Below are 11088 nucleotides of genomic sequence, written 5' to 3'. Positions count from 1 at the left end.
TCCCAGCTACTCAGGAGGCTGAGACAGAACAATTGCTTGAACCCGGGAGGTGGAGGTTGCAGTGAGCTGAGATCACGCCACTGCACTCTAGCCTGGGTGATAGAGCAGAATTCTGTCTCAAAAAAAAAAAAAAAAAAATTACAATAGTTCCTTTCTGAACATCCTGATTGGGAGGCTGTGGTAAAACCACCATCTCTCTCTGCTGGAGTCAACTATCTGCTGGGTGTCAACTGTGCTTGCCACTTGGTGCTGCTTGGGTCTAGATGAGCCCCTACTCTACTCTTGCTTTTTGTATCTATTTCTTCTATTTCAGAAGACACACACAGGCACTGGAGTTTATCTGTAACTAACTCCAAGAAAATGTGATTCACCTTTGCAAGATGGCCAATAGCTCTGAAAGAAGTTGTTTAAGGCTCAGAAAAATGGACAGAAATATATATTCTATATTTACAAACTCTTTAGAAATGGACTTGGACAAAGTTATGGAATAGACAAGGTCAAATCCCGTTGGCATCACCCTGCCATGATCACTTTGGTGTACTTTCCTGTAGCTCACTCTGGCACCCTGTGAGCTATGGACTTCTTAAACCTCTTTTTCATTCTGCAGATCCCTCTCCTTTCTAAGGAATAAGAGGAGATAATGGTTTAGTCACCAGATAACAAACCTCACTTGGTTGCCTTTCTAAGGAAGAAATCTCTAATTTAGTTAGAACACACATTTTTTGAAAGTTCTTGCAGTCCAGTTGGCCATATTGGTAAGTATTTAAAACACAGAGGAATCCTGTGAGAGAGGGAGTTGGAGGCAGTTGGGTGTCATGGCACCGTTTCTGTCTGTGGGCTGCTGCTGGTTTCAATCTTGGTATTTGACTAACTTCTTTTTCTCCAGAATATACCAGTGTACTTTTTTGCTCATGGGTTTGCTGAAAACAAAAGTTACCACTTGATATTTAAATAAGGCAATCATTATTACTATGTTAGTCTGTTACTGCATTGCTATAAAGAAATACCTAAAACTGGGTAATGTATAGAAAAATGGTTTGATTGACTTACAGTTCTATAGGCTGTACAAGAAGCATGATGCTGGCATCTGCTCGGCTTCTGAGGAGACCTCAGGAAGCTTACAGTCATGATGGAAGGCAAAGGGGGAGCAAGTACATGTTACATGGCAGGAGCAGGAGCAAGAAGAGAAGGAGGAGGTGCCACACACTTTTAAACAACCAGATCTCAGGAGAGCTCACACGCTATCATGAGAACAACATCAAAGTCAAGGTGCTAAACCATTCATGAGAAATCCACCCCCATGATCCAATCACTTCCCGTTAGGCCTCACCTCCAAACATTGGAGATTACAAATTGACATGAGATTTGGTGGGGACACAGTTCCAAACCAAGTCAACTAACTTTAACCAAAATGACAGTACTGCAACAAAAATAGTGTGCCCACCAACCAAGATGGTGCCCAGCTTGTGGGGGTCTCACTGCCGTCTTCCCACTTTACATTTCCTAATGTTACCCGTGTGGCTCATGTTTGTGTGGAGCCAGCCTACTGGAACACAGCTGGGGAAAAGGCATTCTGGCCCTGTCATTTTGATTCCAAAGAGACATACAGATCTGTATCACAAGCCCTGACAATTCTAACCTTTTTAGGGAGTTTGGTTTTATATGACAAACTGTAAAGCTGTCATCCAGAATGAGCCCTGATCATTCATTCATTGGTCAGGTTAAGCATGTGCAGTGGTGGTTCTTTCAATCACTAGTCCCAAGAAGGAGTCAGCTCTTGTTTGGTTTTCAGGTAGCTAGGAAGATCCAGGATTACACCAAGGACACATACTCACCCACATATGCACACACATAAGCATGGACACACAAACACACTTGAATGGGATCGATGCAAAGGGATCGACGCAATTGGCAGCTGCTATTGCTACAGTATTTGGTATAACAAAAAGATTTGGAGAGAGCAGATTGTTAAATTTAACAAACAAACAAAAACCAACCAAAGAAGTTATTCAGGAATTACATATCTGTATATAAGATACTTTCCCAGTATTTCTCTGAATCAAAATCCAGGTCTACTTCCTTTGTTTAAACAGGCAGAATGGATGTGCTAACTTAGGCCCTGAGCAAGGGTCACATGCCGGGCTTGTGTGTGTGCATTATACATAGTCCTAAGCCTTCTGAACAGACTTCATGGGCTACTAGAAGCACATAAAGTGCATTTTAGGTCAATGCCATCAAGTGTGTTTGTGTGTGTATATGTGTGGTTATATGTTGGGAAGACTATAAAAACTGATGAAGACCAGGCACAGTGGCTCACGCCTATAATCCCAGCAGTTTGGGAGGCAGAGGTGGGAAGATTGCTTGAGCCCAGAAGTTCGAAACAAGCTTTGACAACAAAGTGAGACCCCATCTCTACAAAAAACTAAAATTAACTGGTCATAGTGGCACATGCCTGTGGTCTCAGCTACACATGAAGCTGAGGCCGAAGGACCACTTGAGCCCAAGAGGTCAAGGCTGTAATGAGTCATATTTGTGCCACTGCACTCCAGCTTGGGCAACAGAGCAAGATCCTGTCAAAATAATAATAATAATAATAGTAATAATAGTAACAACCAGCAACAACAACAAAAAACCTGATGCAAAGCAGATTGACGGCAGCATGGAGATGTCCTCTTCCCCGGCAATGCTGAGTCACCGATCGTTCTCCAAAAGGCACCATGCATGTCTGCACTACCTGGAATGTCCTCTCCTGTTCATCATTCAAGGCTCAGCTCAGGCATCCCTTTCAAGCTGTCCCTGACTGTATCAGGCAGTTAACCATGTCCTTCTCGGCGTTCACTGTACCTTGTATCCTTCTCTGATAGAATGTCAACCTTTGTAACCAGTATTTATTTATTGTTTTCTCTCTTTTGCTGGGTCAGTGAGAGCAGAGAGTATGCCAGACAAGAGTCTCCTGTGGCCATAAGCCTGCACTGTGTGGGGCATGAAGGCACTCAGCTGTGGGGAAAACATTAATGCAGGATGGCTCCTGCCCCCCAGGCACCCATCTATGGAATGCCGTTTGTGTGCATTGAGCATTTGACTGTAATATAACCACGATGTTTCTGGCCTTCTTAGGAGAATTTCTGAGGGCTTCACAGCAAAATCTCAAAACAAGGGAGAGAATCCAGTTTCATTTGAAGGATACACTGATGTTTCAGAAGGTTTTTTTTGAAAATGAAAGATCCCAGTCCAGGTATGATTGATTTTCTTGATGCTATTTGCTTATGAGACAGAAAATTTTAATTTTGCAGCTCATCTTGGTTCTTGCTATACCTCAATTTACTCGTCTGGCTAATGTTTATTGGGCATCTGAACTTCAGCTCCTAAATTATTTCATGCACCTGAACATGACACCAAAATCTTTAATCAGACGTGTTGCAATGTGGGATTTAGAAATTTTGGAAATAAGGTCACTATATTAACCATATGTGGTAACCCTTGCTCCCAGCTTAATTTTTCCTCCAAGAAGCCCTGGGACTCCACTCATGGAGTGACCAGCAAGCTGCAAGCTCTGTCCTCTCCATGCAGTGAGAAAGGAAAAATGTGGTGGGCTCTGACAAAGAAAAAGGAAGCAGGCAACAGTTACTGAGTGTTTGTTACATACTTGATACAAGGATGACGAGAAGAAAGCAGAATATTGTCCTCCAGCAACCTGACTCTACCCTGACTAGAGGGAGATAGGTACAAACAATAGAAGACAGCTCATTCCCTCTCAAGCATCTCCAAAACTCCCTCTATAGGATCGGGGCTGGGGGAGCCCCTGAAAATGTAGATTAAAAGGTTCAGTCCCTGTCCTCAAAGGGCTCAAGTTCTAAGGGCCATATACACATAACTCACCACCAAAGAGTGCAATAGGTTGTGGCCATGGCGTTTAGGGGTTGCCCAGTAAAACAAATCCTGAGCCCACTGGAGGACAGGGCAGCCTTTCGGAAGGGATGATGGGAGGAACTGGGGCAATTAACTGCTTTTGACACATAACAGTCTAATTGAAGTCTGACATCAAAATAAATAGAATTAATAGCAAGTTGGAAAGAGGGAGGAGTGTGAAGCTTTACCACTCCCATTCATTTCTATGATACATCTCAAACCAAAATGGCTCTGAATGGAAACATAGCAACATAAAGGATTTTCTTTGTTGTCTTCTTTCCTATTCACTTATTCATTCAACAAAGTGTTTTGAAGTCCTAATTTCCAGGCAGGATTCTAAATACTGAGGAAATAGAGGTGCACAAGATGGCATCACTGCTTTCAAGGAGATTAATTAAAATTTTATTTTATTTTATTTGTTGAGACAAGGTGTTGTTCTGTCACCCAAACTGGAGTGCAGTAGCATAATCATAGCTCACTGCAGCCTTGAACTCCTGGGCTCAAGCCATCCTCCCACCTTAGCCTCCTGAATAGCTGTGATTATGGGCATGTGCCATCACACTCAGCTAATTATTTATTTATTTATTTATTTATTTATTTATTTATTTATTTTTTACCAGGGGCAGGGTATCATTATGTTGCCCAGGCTGGTTTCAAACTCAAGTGATCCTCCTGCCTTGGCCTCCCAAAGTGTTAGGATTACAGGGGAGAGCCACTGCACCTGGCCTCAAGGAGCTTTCATTACGGTACGGAAGCAAATAAATAAGATTATACCAGATTCCTAAAATGTATACCTGGTGAAGGCATAAAGTGATTGGGAGGAGCTTCTTAACACATTCTGATCAGGGGACTCCCCTGGAAAAGGTGACATCTGGGTAGAGACCTAAAAGATAAAGACTGAGCCATATGATGAGTTGGTGGGTAGAGGAGAAGAGAATCTTCTAGGCTGATGGAGTTGAGAAGTCTCCATTGAACAAATGTTCCTCCAGGCCTCAATCCACTTATGGCCCGTTTGTTAAAAGGATTTGACCATTGGTCTGGACAGGCCGGGTTATGATACAATAATAGCAACTCCAAATCTCAGTGGTTTATTAATGAGGGGGGTTTGCATTGCATTCATGGCTCATGGAAGAGCAGAGGTGAGGTGCGTGTGGGGGTGGGCTCTGCTTCAGGTGTTCTCACCCCAGAACCCAGGCGGATGGAGCAGCTGGATCTTGTGGCAGAGGGAAAAAAAGGAAGAGAAAACATGATCAGCCACACACACCAGCTCTTACAACTTCCATCTAGAAGAGATCATACACATTCCCTTGGCTGACGAGCGCTACCTGTGCACTCCTAACTGAAAGGGGAGAGTGGAGTACAATCCTGCATCGTACCAGTAGAATGGAAAATTTTAGTGAGCAGCACTAATGACTAGCTCACATGGGAAAGGTAAAGAATTTGATTCTCACTTAGCTGGTACATGAAATCAAGAATTTCAGATTTCGAAGTTTGGTCACAGCCTGAGCTCTCTACACAAATGAAGAAAGTTGGCTCCTGTTGATAATGTATGTGTCTTGGTCTGTTGGGGCTTTGTATTAGTTTGTTTTCACATTGCTATAAAGAACTACCTGCAACTGAGTAACTTATAAGCAAAAGAGATTTAATGGACTCACAGTTCTGCATGGCTGGGAGGTCTCAGGAAACTTACAATCATGGCAGAAGTCAAAGGGGAAGCAAGGCAAGTCTTGCATGGAGGTAGGAGAGATGGAGAGAGAAGGGGGGCTGCGTTGCACACTTATCCAACAACCAGATCTCATGAGAACTCTATCAGGAGAGCAGCAAGGGGGAAATCCTCCTCCATAACTCAATCACCTCCCACCAGGCCACTTCCCCAACACGTGGGGATTATAATTCAACACGAGGTTTGGGTGGGGATACAGAGCCAAACCATATCAGGCTTCTATAACAAAATAGCATAGACAGTGGCTGGAAGGACAGGAATTTATTTCTTACAGTTCTGGAGGCTGGGAAGTCCAAGATCAAGGTTCTGGCACATCCCATGCTTGGCAAGGGCCTGCTTCCTGGCTTGTAGATGACAGCCTTCTTGCTGTGTGCTTGTGAAGTGAGAGCTCTTGTGTCTTCCTCTTCTTACAAGATAAACTAATCTCATTATGAGGGCACCACCCTCACGGACTTACCAATACCTAATAACCTCCCAAAGGCCCTACCTCCAAACACCATTACCCTGGGGTTTCTGCTCCAACTTATGAATTTAGGGGTGAGGCACAAACATTCAGTCTCTAATAGTCCTTCCTATCATGTGGCCTTTCAGAGCCAGTTTTATTTCTGAACACTCTCTAATCACCCTGCAGTAAAAGAACTATAGACAATAAGATCTCCAAAGATTCTGCCAACCAAATAAATGTGCCTTAATTTCCATTACTTTAGGACCGTAGGAGCCACAGCAGGAGACAGGTCCCGGGAGCCAAAGTAACCACAAAATTGTCTGGAAGTTCAAAGAAACAAAGGATCAATGAGGGATGAAGTAAATTCACACTGAGGGATGGCTTGTCCTGAGCCTGGAGGAAGCATTGGGAGGATGAGCGGAGAGAGACAAACTTAGTATTCCAGATCACGCAGCTGCTGTGCTCCCTCAGCAATAAAACCACAAAAGAGAGATGCTTAATCTCCCCGAATCTCAGTTCCCCAAAGCACATGCCTGAAAATGCTCAGAGACCTATCAAGAAAATCTTCCAGGCTCCTGTGTACCCAGACTGGGGACACAAAAAACCCTCAGAAGGCAATCGAGAAATCAGGACTTTGATTTTTAATGACGGTGGGAAAACGCCAAGAGAAGGAAAAGCAGAAAAGGAAAGATGAAAGATTTTAAGCATCTCTAATGAAAGAGCCTGAGTGAGGTGCATGTGAAAAGAGGTGGATGAGAGACACAGAAAGTGAAGGTAATGAGGCAGTGCCATTGCAGGTGGGGAAGACAGCAGGCATCAAAAGAGGAGAGTGTCCTGTGAAATGCAAAGGTGGGGAAGTACGTGCCAGAGACCAGCTAGGCATGGCTCCCACTGGCTGGCTGCTCCCTCCTTCGAGAGAGGAGAGATTGGCTCATCTCTGTGTCTTGTATGGCTCAGGCCTCCGAGTGGGCAGAAGGGATAGGTGCAGGATTTGGCTAATGACTGTCTGGTCTTCACCATTTCTCTGTATATTCTGGAGAGCAAGAGTTAAGGGGAGCTGCTTTATTTTGCCTACACAGGATCCATTTCTTCCTCCTCTGCTCACAGCACCCTGATTTCCATCTGGGAGCCCCTCTTACCAATGCTTTGCTTCCTCCCACCATTACTCCAAAGATGGGCACATGACCCAGGTTTTGTCCATGAGATACAGGATCAACTAAATGGTTGGTTTGGGAGTTGACATGGGACCCAAACGGGACCAATCATGCCAACATTATCAGCTCCAAGATTTGGCTAGAATGACGGGAAACAGGTCCTCTTTTTCTCCTGGGGCTAAGCTAAATAGGATGTCATTCTGAAGCTCCTACTGCTTGGGGAGAGTGTGAGAATGCAACAGGAGGAACCTGGGCTGGGCTTAGCTTGGGGGGTTGAGGGCCTGGATTAGCTGTGCTGGAGGCTGGACATATCCTTGGGCATCTCCGAATTATGGGTCCCCACATTCCTGTTGTTCCTGAAGAACGCCTGAGCTGCATTTCTGTCACTGAAAGCATCTTAATGGTTTCCACCTCTTCCGGTGGCAAGCTCACTCTCTACCCAGCTTTCTTTGAGAATACTAGTTTGATTTCTTCCGGTGGCCACAGCCCAAATCCAGGGTCCTGATGTGTGGTTGAATTCTAGCTCTTCTATTTCCTAAATGTAAGGCTTTGAGTAAGTTACTCAAACTCTCTGTGTCTGATTCCTTGTCTGTAAAATGGGGACAACATTATCTCATCAGGTTGTGGGGAAAACTAAGTGAGTCCATTGATGTCAATTGCTTAGAAATGTGTCTAGCACATAGTAAGCACTCAATAACCGTTAGCTAGCTGGTGCCATGTCTTATCCTGTATGCTGACCCAGGAGGAGATGCAAAACAGTTGCCACTGCCAAACGGTCTCTCCCACTGAGCCTGCACTTAGAATGCTGGGCTGATACAAACTTGGCTTTCCTCCCACACCTCCTGCTACTTTTAAAGCATGCAAAGTGCAAAGTGAGTGAGTGTTGACATGTGGGCCAGGATCCCGGGGTGCAACCAGCCATGGCCCCAGGGAAGTAGGGGGATCCACCTTGCCTTTCTGGCAGCAGGAAAGGCGTGGGCTCTGAATGGGCACCACAGCCTGCAGGGCAGAGGCTGTCAGTCAGTGGGAAGAGTTTTCCGAGGCTGGGCATTGAGAAGCTTCAAAGAGGGCAGAACATCAAGCCCTTTATTCTCTGAAACTTCTCTGAGATGCCTGGAGCCATATTTGAAAGTTATTTGTGGGTCTATTGCTTGCATAGTAATTGACTTATGCACCCCTGAGAATTCAGTCTCACTATGGTTTTCCACCTCTTTATCTTAACTTTTGAAGTCTTAAATTGTCCTTATTAAAAAAAAATAAAAAATAAAAAAAAAAAAAAAAAAAAAAAAAGACAGCCTGGGCATGGTGGCTCATGGCTGTAATCCCAGCACTTGGGAGGCCAAGGTGAGTAGATTGCTTGAGCCCAGGAGTTCAAGACCAGCTTGGGCAACATGGTGAAACCCCATCTCTACTAAAAATATGAAAACAACTAGCTGGGCATGGTGATGCACTCCTGTAGTCCCAGTTACTCATGAGGCTGAGGCGAGAGGATCACCTGAGCCTAGGAGGTCGAGGCTACAGTGAGCCAAGATCATGCCAATGCACTCCAACCTGGGTGATAGAGCAAGGCCCTATTCCAAAAAAAAAAAAAAAGAGAAAAGGCAAACTTTTGGGGAGGATAAGGTAAGAAACTCTGTCGTCTCAAATACTCTATTTGCTGGGACTATTCCTGCAGTGATGAGACCATTTCTCTTTGACATATGGCAGAGTAGCCCTCCAAATGCCCTGGATTCATTTCAATTCCCCTCATGTCTGAACACGCATGAGTCCTTTCTTTATGGACCCTCCACTCACCCTGTTACCATAGAAACTACTACCTGTGTCAGCACCTCAGAGAGGGTAGGAAGGAGGCATGAGCCGCCGTCATAGCAACATGCACCTCCACAGCAGCAGCCCACGCTACGTGCCATTGTGTCTCCAAAGAAGAGGAATGGTTCTTGGGGATACCCGAATACTTTCCCCAGTCTGGGAAGAGACAGCTCAATAACTTGACCCTTGCCAGTAATTCTGGCAGCTCTGTCTGGGATGGAATAATCAGAAAGTTCATTTTCAAATGTTAAGATGACCATATAGGCCAGAATGCATTGGAAGCCATAAGACCAGCAAGGCTGCCTGTCATTGTTGAAAGGGTTCAGGTGTTCATACTGATGTTTATGCTAACATTGTGCTCACGTGACTAATACACACAGCATTGCAGTTAAGAGCATAAGCCCAGAAACCTGACTCCCTGGATTGGAATTCTGGCTTTGCCACTAACTGGCTGTGTCACTGTATGAGTCCATCTTCACATTGCTATAAAGACATACCTGAGACTGGGTGATTTACAAAGAAGTGAGGTTTCTTTATAAGTTGGCTCACAGTTCCACAGGTTGTACAGGAAGCATGGCAGCATCTTCTGGGGAGCCCTCAGGAAACTTACAATCATGGCAGCAGGCAATGGGGATCCAGGCGTTTTACTTGGTGGAGCAGGAGCAAGGGGCGGGAGGAGGGTGCCACTCACTTTTAAAACAACCAGATCTTGTGATAACTCACTCTCTCACTATCATGAGAACAGCAGTGAGGGGAAGGTGCTAACCCATTCATGAGAATTCCACCCCCATGAGCCAATCACCTCCCATCAGGGCCAACCTCCAACACTGGGGATTACAATTTGACATGACATTTGGGCAGGGACGCAGATCCAAACCACATCAGTCACTTTGGATAAGTCAACTTTGTGCCTCACTTTTCTTATCTGTAAAATGATGATAATCATAATCATCCCTGCCTTACAGGGTTATTGTGAGAACCAAGTCACCAAATTAATGAAAAGCTCTAAATCCATCCTACAGTTACCCCCCGCCCAGTAGATGCTAACTGTTATGACGATCACTAACAATAGTGAGAACGAATGAGTGCTAATTTATGCCAAGCACTGTGCTAAGCACTTCACTTGAAGTGTGGGCTTTAGTTCTTGCAGTCACCCCCAAGAGGAGGTGCCGTTGTTCTGCACTAGTGTGCAGATGAGGAACTGGGTAAAAGCACCCCTAAGGGAGCAAAAATTGGCTCCTGGTTGGGGGGTGGTAAATGCAAGAAAATCACTCTTTTTATGGATAAAGCACAGAGAGACATATAGTCCATAAATGACTGTACAGTGGAGTTGCGCTATTAATATCTCATGAGCAGGGGGAGGTGGAAGGCAATAGGGGAAAAATGTCTGCAAAGCCTCTTTAGGAAGGTGATGATGAAAACACAGTTGAGAAATTGGAAATCAGATGGAAGGTTTGGGAAGCCAAATTGCAGGCAGATCCATCCCCAGCCCATACCCCATGCAGGTAATCAAGGCTAGAACTTCTAAACTAGCATCCTTTCACCCCACCCCAAGATCAAGAACTGGCAGGGAGAACCATACCTTCCATGGTGACCTTGGAAGAAATGAGCCCAACATCTAGGAAATTACTTTGAACTTAGAAGAAAGGCTCCATGCAGACCCAGAGGGTGGTTGTTATTCTTGACACCGATGGTGCAGTCCCAGATTGTCCTGGGAATCAAGTCCCAAGCTCTTCTTTGGCCTGTGAAAGAACAGGGGAGCACAGACCTGGGGGACAGAGCCTATAGATGCCTACCCTGCTCTCTGTGAGAAGCTGAGAGACTGCTAACGGCACAGGCAAGTTGAGGTTTTGGTTAGCCTTCAGATGTCTGGGGAAAGGCTGACAGGGCTAAATCCTCCTGGAAACACTTTCCAAAGGACTGAAAGCTTTTCCATCCCTGTCCCCTTAGCTGCTAACCTCTGGGCATTGAGCTTCTAATTGGAGGAAGGGGTACTCTGAGGGCTGGCAGGCTGCAGCCATAAAATGGGAAACTCCACTGGAGCTGCA

Source organism: Rhinopithecus roxellana, chromosome 20 (genome assembly GCF_007565055.1).
Source record: "Rhinopithecus roxellana isolate Shanxi Qingling chromosome 20, ASM756505v1, whole genome shotgun sequence".
Lineage (NCBI taxonomy): Eukaryota > Metazoa > Chordata > Mammalia > Primates > Cercopithecidae > Rhinopithecus > Rhinopithecus roxellana.
The sequence above is the reverse complement of the archived record's forward strand: the minus strand, read 5'-3'. Positions refer to the sequence as shown.